This window comes from Ruditapes philippinarum, unplaced genomic scaffold (genome assembly GCF_026571515.1).
Source record: "Ruditapes philippinarum isolate M1 unplaced genomic scaffold, ASM2657151v2 ctg2637_1_1_1_1, whole genome shotgun sequence".
Lineage (NCBI taxonomy): Eukaryota > Metazoa > Mollusca > Bivalvia > Venerida > Veneridae > Ruditapes > Ruditapes philippinarum.
In genome coordinates this window covers 35,362-44,467 of record NW_026857671.1, presented here as the reverse complement: position 1 = coordinate 44,467, position 9,106 = coordinate 35,362, and positions in this window count along the sequence as shown.

Below are 9,106 nucleotides of genomic sequence, written 5' to 3'. Positions count from 1 at the left end.
ATTTAATGCAAGACTATGAGGAACGAAAGGCTTACTTACTGCGCATGCGCAGACATGAAAAACAGTAATTTACTTGAAGAAAATTGTCATAAAACACCGACCATAAATGGTGTCTTTTAGTTGAATACGTATGGTATTTTTTTAGGAATATACAATTTATGCTTTCAGGAATGAAAATAATGCCATTGGGTTTGATTGGCTGATAATTTTAATTTTTCGAATTTTTTAATTGTTTCCACAACACTCGTTTATCTTCCGTTATAGCATATTAACCAGTCCCCGGCGTTTTACTTGGACAAGCCCGAGGTTACCAAATTGTCTGTTTCTTTCCCTTTTCAATTTTTATTTCATGTTTTTACCCGTAACAACAAATACACAATCTAAGAATGTCAATAGAAACTTTCAATTTATCATTTTAATTTGAGGACAAGGAAGAAATTATATAAAGATAAAATTTAAGTTGTAAGGGGACTTTTCATTTTCATACGTTTTAACCGCTTAGCATTAAAGGAATTCAACTAATGTGAGATTAAAGTTTCAAATGTTTGGCATATATTTTTTTTATTTGAATTTGAGCTGTTCAAAGAGCTTACTTTATTACATACTTAAAATAATGTTATATATTAACCATTGATATTGTTATTATGTAACTTCCAATCCAATTTAACGTCACTCTACAATAATGACCGACACACAATATTAATAATAATAATAATAATAATAATAATAATAATAATAATAATAATAATGATAATTATAATAATAATAATAATAATATTTAAATTTGCTCAATATAATAGCATGCTTTTGATTACATATATTGTGTAAAAAATTATTTCGTAGGTGATATTTTATTCGTCTACACCCATTTGGTCTAGAAATAACATAATAACAAGAACACGAACACATGCATAAGTATGTATTTGCATTATACATGTCATTAACATGGCAATTTTGCAAACATTAAAATTGTTTTGGGAGTATTTTCTGGTCACCTTGCAGTCACATTATTTCCTATTATAAATGCTCCTTCTATTGTTTGCGGTTGACTTGCCATGTGACATATTTTTATATTTTATCATTATTTATTTTCTTTGCATTGTGCTCACTGTTATGTATTGTTGCCCTATACTGAATTCTTTTGTACAAAAAAATGGGTAGAAGATGAAAATTCTCTGCTGCACATTGGACACGATTTGAAACATCATAACAATGATGTGGCTGTATTGTGTGCCCCCACCCCTTTGTGGCTAAGGGGTTGCCTTTTAGGAATGGGGCATCAGAATTGCAGCCACCGTTTATCCCTGCGTGATCGTAAGAGGTGATTTAATTGGTTCGAATGATTGAAGACTATGCACCTCTTTGATCCGGCAGGAAATGTGGTTTTGACCCCTAGTGGTTTGTAAACACCCAAGGTTAGCCAAAATCATCGCCCTATGACCTAAATTGTATTGGTGCGCCGTAAAATCAAACAAAACAAAAAAAAAAAACGATATACTATAAATAGTAACTGAGATTGCGTTTGTCATTATCCTTGTGTTTTCATGGCATTATCCAAATTCATTATACCTACTCTCTTTGATGTCAGATTATAACTTTGTTTCTGATAATTTAGCATACACGTTTTATATACACACACAGATATTCCACGTACATATACTTACACGTGTTTGAAATCAAGTGTAATCTGTATGTCTAACGTTATGTATGAAACGTGATTATAACTGTAGACGTTTGAAAGAAATGAAAACGTATAAGACATAAATAGAGTATATTCATGAACGGCATTGATTAAGTGAAAACAATTTTACAAAATAATAAATAAATAAATAAATAAATAATGCCTTTCTGTTAAAAGTTTCTGTTAAAAGTATAAAAATGAAACGTGCACACGCGTGTAAATGGAAAAAAATCATTAAAAAAAGTATTTTCGAAATTAGGCTACTCTTCTTTCGACTCTGCGCGATCGTTTTTTCACTTTAAAATTTTTAAGTGATAACTACAATGACATTCATACCAAAATCGTTAAGGAAAAAAATAACTTTAGGAGGAGGAGGATGAAGACGACAATATCTTTAATAAATATGGTTCAACTATGTTTTGAAAAGAGCAACTAAAATATTCATACGTCGCATAAATTAATTGATGCTTTGGTGATTATCATGCAAGTTAGTAATATTTGTGACACGAAGGAATAAACTTAAACAAAATGTTGTATAAATCTATGTTGAATTCATTGAAGTATGTGCTTTTTCAAATCTGCTTTCAAACATATTTCGTTTATATGTTTGCATTGGAACAGAATTGCAAAAGTCCAAGTGAAACAACCTTGTTATGTAACAATATCATACCTAAGAATTTAGCAGTTGAAGATGTTGAACTCACTAATATACACCCAAAAGAAATTCTCATTGATGAAAACAGTTTTTCAGGTACAGGATGGCCGAGAGTGAAACGAATGAATATTACGACAGTGGATATTCCACAAGGCTATATGAACTTAAGTGGTAATACATTTGGCAATTTACTTTCTCTTCAATTTCTTCCAATAATGTAGTCTGTCCGATTACACATAAAGATGTTTTGTTTGTTTGGATTAAACAAGACATTGGTACGTTACTGGTTTTACCGCATCGAACACTATAATAAGTACATGTAGGTCTAAAGTGAGTTGGAACAAATGAGTTAGTTAAATTTTAGAATACTTATAGTGTATCGTTCGGGGTTTTGAATGGAACTAAGGCTAAGTGAATTGATTCGGTAGAGGTCTGAAAGAAAATGTTTGACAGTAAATTATTAATTGCAAGCAATGCAAAATGGACCATGGTCTCTTGTTAAAAGGTAATAATGTTTAACTCTGGTATGTCCAATTCCACATCCAAGAAGAAAAGCTTGATCACAGATGTGCTGACTGACCTTGCTCTAGGCTAATCACTTTCGTTTGCAGGAAAAAGGGTTGATTGAAGTATTGTAAATGTGAGTCAAGACACTTTATAATTTGACTTGTAAGAACTTTGTACAAGGATCGGGCCACCTTTTTCTGTATAAAAGTTTTGGGCTTGGCCATCCGAAAGGATGTATAGAAGCTTTTGTTTATGTCATAGTTCATCGCATCGTCAAAGAAGACTAGAATAAACTTTATTTTAGTTTTGATAAATCTAAATTGGCATCTTATAATCCAATTCAACATTCAAATGTGCAGGTTTTGTGAAAAATGTAGGGTTCTGAAATAATGTCTCGCAATATAATGTACATTCGCGGGGGAAGGGGGTCCCGCAGATTCTTTAAGATTACGAGATTGACCGACGTGTGATGGGGTCCCGGTGTTTTCTTCGGCGATGAAGGCAGTCGACATCCCAACCACCAAAAGAAAGCAAGTGTGCAAGCAGATGTTTCAGATGTTTGCTGACTGTCGCGGCATGCTACTCTGCAATCTGCTACCAGTTGGGCAGACCAGGAATGCGGAATAACATTATTAAAACATTTTATTCTTACTTAAAACACTGTGATATTTATAACAAAATATGATACAGGCATCACGGTAATGATAATATCGTAGGCGCAAAACTTTAAACTGTTATAGAACGTTTAATTCCATTGATTATTATCATCATTATTTTTTGTTCTATTACAGTGTACATACCAGAAGAACGTGTCAAAGTTAATTTTACAAAATCATTATCGTTTTAAAAGGTATTGCTATAAGACCTAGAGTTTGCCCTCTCAGGAAAAAACAGAAATACCATTGGAATGTTTTATCATACATCAGGACAACGCTTCCCCCCTCCCCGCTGCCAGAACACACCCTGGAATTCCGAACGATGAGCCATCCTGCCTACCCGCCCGACTTAGCACACCAGTTTTCGCGTTTTCCCCAGTATGAAATCTCAGATGAAATGATACAAGTTCGAGAATCTTACGGAGCTATAGACTGTGACAAACCCCATCACCAAGAGGTATCCTGCAGAACGGTACACTGTCGTTAAACAACAATGGATTCATCGTCACAAGTGCTGCATTGAGCATGCGGGTCGTTACTTTGAGAAACTGTAAGTCGTCTGCTGGATAGCGCGCAGATTGAGCGACTTGACGTCCTTTTCATCACATTCAGAACTTCGACGGGGGGCGCTGGAGGATATTATGTTTCACAACTTTGTATCGGTATACCTGCATTGTCTTTTGTACAATGTACAGAGTGGATTTAAAGTCCATATTTCATGCAGATGTATTTTATTTTTCTGCCCCATATACAATAAAAAAATATATGAGGCGTGTCTACGAATATATGAATCTTTTAACTTTTGTTTCAGTTTCGCGTCACACAGTTGTTGGTTTCATATAACCACCTTCCAGCCAGACGGCCGATAAGTAAGTGCCTAATGTGCCACTGTCAAATGCATAATTTTTCACATTACAAATTCTTTTGTTTCAGTTTCGCGTCACACAGCTGTTGGTTTCACATAACCACCTTCCAGCCAGACGGCCGATAAGTAAGTGCCTAATGTCCCACTGTCAAATTTAAAAATTTTCACATTACAAATTCTCAGTTTTCTCTTCTCAACAGCTGAGAAAAACACACACACATCTAAAATAACTTTTTCAATTATAAGTACAAGTTTTTAAGGAAATATCTATAAACAACATAAAAATAAAATCAAAACAAAGCAAAATTTTTGTTCAATCAAAATTTATTTCAAGGGACAAAAACAATACAAAACCTTGGTGTGGCTCTGAACACTCTTCCAAATTGGAGCACACCGTATCATGGTGTGGACTTGAAAACTCATTCAAACAAGACTCATTCTATCCTAACTCACATCAGAACATTGTCGTTATGTACAGAGGGTTTTAATTTAACACTTCTTTTGAAAATATATACTCTTTATGCACAACTGTTAATGAAGAACTGTTTGCATGAACCTTGGTGTTAATCCAATATTCAAACCAGAGATTCGTGTGAAGATTGAACACCGATATATCTCCACTGTATTACTCAACTCAAAACTTTGTAATTGACAGTTTATAGGATGATAGTGATCTGTCGAACAAACTTTAAAATAGTTCTCTCAGAATTGTATGGTATGAATTCCTTTACAACTCTCATGGCGATAATTGTTGTAAAAGTTTAAATCAATTATTAATGAAGCTTAACTGGTTTGTCATCGGAACACCAAGACATACTGTAACAGTCTTCTAATAATCCGTGCATGAAAGAAACATGTAGTTATGGTTAAATATATCAAAACATCAAGAACAGAATAGAAGCAACCTTGGTTAATGTAATATCATTGGTTTAGAATTATCCTGTTTTCATTTCTTAATCATTAACAAACACACAATGCAACAAACTATCTTTCATTCTATCATTAGAAATCAATCCACTTCTTTCAATTAACAAGTTTAACAGTACAAAGATCATTTAACAATCATACAGCAATTGTCTTTCCGGGTATCATAGAAGGAAAAGTAAACATATTATAGTGAGAAATATAAGAAGTAAAAATTGATAACAGAACCATAAAAACAACAACCACATCTTCCAAACAACATCACTGAGCAAATAATTTTCAGGATTTATAAAATATGGATCTATATTTTTGGGATAAATTTTTAGTCTCTGACAAGTAACAAAATATCTGCAAGTCCCACAGTCCGTATGAAACTGGGTTTAATTTATTTGGAAATTTAAGATGGACCTTTATCTTAGCCATTTTATGCAAACAGATTGTAAAATCAATAGCTGGCTGGAGACAAAAACAGACTTTTTTAAGAAAGGAAGTGTCTATGAAAATATGTGATTATTGCTTAAAATACAAGAAGAGCAAATATTAGAAGACAAAAAGTTTATGAAAGCTAGAGAATGAATCAAATATTAATGCATAGCATGGTAATGACAATATAATGCAAGAGGATTAAATTTTTTGTCACACATATGATCATACATTAATATGCATCAACAGAGAAAATACGTCCTTATTAAATGAATAGAATATGAATAGAATGATTCGATACCTTTTTACTGTATGCAAGCTGATATATGTTTCTTCTCAGAGACTGTGTTAGCCAGTTCTGTTAAATGGTCGTGTGTTAATAGTACTAATGTCTTTTCATCTACCTTATTTTCATTTTGTATGAGTTTAACGTCCCTTACTTCACCATACAATACATTGAAGCACAACCTTTTATGAGCACGGAGCCATTAAAATGAAAATATATTTTATTATGTTGCAATCAGTTTCAGACAGTTCACACAGGACCATTTCACATGAACTAGCTCAAAGACCATGTTTTTGTACATTTATGACATAATAATTTCCACAGCTACACACCGCTAGGGACAAAAAAGGAACCCTTAAAACTAGTATGATCTATCAAAATATACAAATATAGGGGAATGCTGCAAACCATGGAAATCATGACAATGAAATATTATTTCTGTAATATGAAAAACGCCAAACCATATTCATGGCATGTATATATTATATTCTTTATCCATTACTGTGCACCAAACAGTTTCAAAATAAGAGTAAGCTCATCTGTAGAAGCAAATATGGCTGAAAAGAAAAATCAATTTGACAAGGGGGAAATAAATGAAGATGTAGATAAAATGATAGAATACTGGCGCCTTCAAATTATGACGTTTTGTTTAACTGAAATCTTAAGTTAAAATAAAACCCAAATTAGTGATGTTTCAATTAATATCAATTTTCTCTAAAAGTAACAAAATATTGAATGGGGGAACAAATACTATACAATTATTTCATCAAACTATAAAACCAGAATCTCTTGTATATAATAACTATCTATTCACTAATTCAAGAATGTAACTGGTTTTACAGCCGGATATTATGCATAGTTCATCAATATACATGCCTTCAATATTAATAATGCCAGAAAGAACAATTCAATACTACATACTTAAGACTGCTAGATGTATATCACAAATAGTTTAACATGATTTTCTATTCCTCTAAGAAGCTCAATGTTCTCATTGCAAAATTGGTTAACAAACAAAAACACTTCCCTTGACCTACCACCACATCGCAACAAACAGTAAGAAATATATCAAACATGTGTAAGTTTTTTATTTCACCTAACCTTGAACAAACACTTCTAAATTGCTTCTAAAATTATACAGGAATAAACGTTAGCTAAAGATCTTCTCTAGCTACTTTGCCAATGTTATTTTTGTAAACTAGGTAGATGGTCTAGACGAAATAACAGCATTTTACAAGACAATTAATCAACTAGATAATGCAACGTTCAAATAACAAGAAAATAACCTTTTTATATTCCATCTATCCTCACTTATCTAACAAAAACATTTGTGACAATTTTCCACAAACAAACCAGATAGAATTATTTGTATCCCATTTTGTTATACGAAATGAATTGCTCTCAGAGACAACGTTCAGAGTTGAACAAGAGCTGTACAGTTCATATAAATGTGACACCATCAGTTTCAAGTAATAAATACATTATCACAGCAAATCAATACAAGTTCTTAAAATAACATTACGAACTTCTATTATACACTTTATTTCTCTTATATCAAGTGTTTACTGCAAAACACTTGCACCTTCATTTTAAATTTGACACAATTGAGTTCGCATCAAACCTCTGATGTTCATGTCAAAAACCAAACTTCTAAAATTGCAACCAGACATTACATATTAAAGAATGTACAAATTGTCATAACTTTGGTATCAGTAACACGCTCAACAAAACTGAAAGCATGACAGCCCTTTACAAAATAAAATCCTGTAGGTTTTGAAGAACTTTTCTCTCCTAATTTGCCGTGACTTTTAGAAAATTGCAACTTATCCCAATTGCCCTTGAGTAAACACTTGATTGTTTTAAAGATTTTTTTTTTCAAAACATGTTTTAACTCATTTAAACATATTGCGTAAATAAATAGTTGCTAAAAAGGAACACCCATTGAGAGAACATTCGATAACAAAAAAAAACCTCTCTATATTACATATTGATAAGAGTAACAAGTGAAATTCAACAAAAAAAACACCAACTGGTAACAAGAGACATGTAATAAATAATTTAAATATATATTGTAACATTCATAATGAGTTCATGGAAACATGAATACACATACAGTTTAGTTTTTATATTTAGATATGAACAACAGGTTTTAGGTTAAAAATAAATTAGACACAAAAAAAGGATAAAAACGAAATAAACAATGAATATAATAAAAAATGCTGCAGATAAAAAGTATATTACTTGAAGCTATAAATGCTGCCAGTTCTGATTATCAGTTTTGTACAACATGTTGTTACCCTTTCAAAGTAACTAGGTAATAAAGTGCCTTGTTTAGATTTCAAAATGGCCTATTTCTCTAAAAGATTCTGTATCAGAATACAACTATTGAGTTGATATCAATTTAGAGTCTGGTCCTGATCAGACTGCTCCTATGTGCACAAAAGCTTTCCTTGTGAAAGGGTTTGGAAATTGGCCAGCAAAGGCTGCACCAGTCAAATTGTAATGTAATGCAAAAATTTTAAGTTCTTTCTTGGGGTATCTGGCTTATTACATCTAATTCTTTGTAAGGTTTTAGTGCAGTATCAAAGCACTTAAAGTACTCATTTTAATACTCAGGGAAAGCTATAAAGCTATCAAACAAAGGTTAAAAACTTCAACTATTTTAAAGCTTTGGCAACAAAATTAAAAAAAATAAATTACAACATATATTTGTTTTTGGTAACAACCAATACTAATACAATACGAAATAAAACAAATTTTTTTTTTCGAATTTTCCTCAGTAAACTTCACAGAAAAACAACGATAATCAATACTATAGCTATAAAACGTTTTCAAAGATTCTTTATAAAATCATATAATTAAAACTCCTCCGAGTCTTACAAAAGCAAAAATCACATCAGTTGCATAATTTACAATATGTTTTTTTTTATATCCCTTTTCAATATATTTAAAAGGAGCATTTTTAATATTAACAAAATGGTTTTCTTTTGTCACATGTACAAACTACTCTATTTCCAGGATTACTTGAATTTACAAAAATAAGAGTAAATGAAATCAAGGGTGCATGTAATACAGTTAAGCAATGCGGCTGTCTAAAAATTTTCAGGTT